This window comes from Diaphorina citri, unplaced genomic scaffold (assembly GCF_000475195.1).
Source record: "Diaphorina citri unplaced genomic scaffold, Diaci psyllid genome assembly version 1.1 scaffold1535, whole genome shotgun sequence".
NCBI classification, from domain to species: Eukaryota; Metazoa; Arthropoda; class Insecta; order Hemiptera; family Psyllidae; genus Diaphorina; species Diaphorina citri.
The window spans coordinates 2,608-4,641 of NW_007378961.1; positions in this window are offsets into that span (position 1 = coordinate 2,608).

Sequence of the window (2,034 nt, forward strand, 5' to 3'; positions counted from 1 at the left end):
TAACTTACAATTAGGTATGTATAGTGTGTCCAGATAAACCTTGCCTCACTAATTATTGTAAAGTGTGCGTGGTGGTATAAAATTTGAGAGAAAATTTGAGAAGAGAGAGAGAGAGAGAAACTTGATGGATACAAGAGAAAATGATGGGGGAGAGAGAGATGAGATACAGATGGGGAAGGAGGGAGACGGTAAGAAATAAAAAATAGTGGATGTGAAAAAATAAATAACTATAGTGTGTCCAGATCAATGTGACAGCAAAAAAAATAGGCATTGTTGCCAAACATGTCACATGTGCAATGGTAGAGATCTCTTAAAAGGGCAGGATTTTCTGCAATCTGATTGGTTCCTTCATTTTGGGTTGATGACTCATTGCTGTCACATTGATCTGGATGAACTATGGTATGGGAGGGAGAGAGAGGGGAGGTAGTGGAGGAGGAGAGAGAGAGAGAGGGGAGGAGGGGGGGTAATTTGAATTTAATCTTTTTCCTCCTTCTCCTCTCTCCTCCCACCCTTCTTTGTCAGCTTTTGTTTTTAGCGAAATGTGTTATTTTTTTTCTCTTTCTTTCTCTCTTGCTTCTTCCTCTTCCTTCTTTTCCTCTTTTTTCTTCTTCCTTCTTCTCTCCATCATCTCTGCGCGATGAAAAATGAAGGATTTGACGCCTTCCTCCTTCTCCTCCTCCTCCCCCCCAATCCTCACCCCTCAGTCTCCTTCACTTCCCCTCCCTTTTCTTCTTCCTCTCTCTTTCTCTTCTTCTTTTCACATCTCTCTTCTCTATTCCTATCCTTCCTCTCCAACTCTCCACTTCTTTTCTTCCTTTTCCTCTTATTCCTTACTCCTTCGCCACTTCTCTTCTCTCGTTTTCAATTTTTCTCCTCTTCCCCTCTATCTCCTCTAAATAAAGCACTAAAACACTATACTTTGCCTTTGAATCATTGAACTCCAGGTCAAAAGTTCTCCGCGCTAACCGCGCTAAACACAACTGAATTTGGTTACATGGGTTTACACTTTACACAGTAATAACTCCTGCGGCATACTACCCAATGACATCGATCAATATTGGATCAATTCCAGTGATTTATTCAATGGAATAGGATAACAATTAAAGTTATACTGACATTCATAATCAGAATCACAGTATAGAATCAAAATCAATGGAAATTGAAGTATTTGAACAGACAGATATCCACAAAGCAAAGTATCAATGAAACAGATATACCTACACCAAAGTAGATAGGTATCAATGGGATGGATACCAAAGTATGAATGAGATAGCATTATGAAAGTAATCATGACAAACCAAAGCTCAAAGTTCAGCATTGTTCCATTTGGACTCCCAAGTCAAGGTTAGGTAAGAGAGAAAGAAAGAGAGGGAGAGAGAGAGAGAGAAGAAGAAGAAAGGAGGGGAAAAGTTAGCGGGAAATCCCGGTATTACGAAGGGACAGAAGGAGAGAGAAAGAGAGGGAGAGAGAGAAGAAGAAGAAAGGAGGGGAAAAGTTAGCGGGAAATCCCGGTATTACGAAGGGACAGAAGGAGGGAGAAAGAGAGAAAGGGAGAGAGGAAGAGAGAGAAAGAAAGAGAGGGAGAGAGAGAGAGAAGAAGAAGAAAGGAGGGGAAAAGTTAGCGGGAAATCCCGGTATTACGAAGGGACAGAAGGAGAGAGAAAGAGAGAAAGGGAGAGAGAAAGAGAGGGAGAGAAAGGGAGAGAAGAAGAAGAAAGGAGGGGAAAAGTTAGCGGGAAATCCCGGTATTACGAAGGGACAAGGAGAGAGAAAGAGAGGGAGAGAAAGAGAGAGAGGAAGAGAGAGAGAGAGAGAAAGAGAGGGAGGTAAATGCTGTGCTGAAAAGGATGTAGGAATCATATCAAGAACAATTAGCTCATTTTCAGCTTTTCCAACTTTTTTTTTTACCATACAGCTTTTTTTATACAAAAAGGATAACTGTTCCATATACCACCATTACCTTCTCTCTCTCTCTCTCTCTCTCTCTCTCTCTCTCTCTCTCTCTCTCTCTCTCTCTCTCTCTCTCTCTTCCTT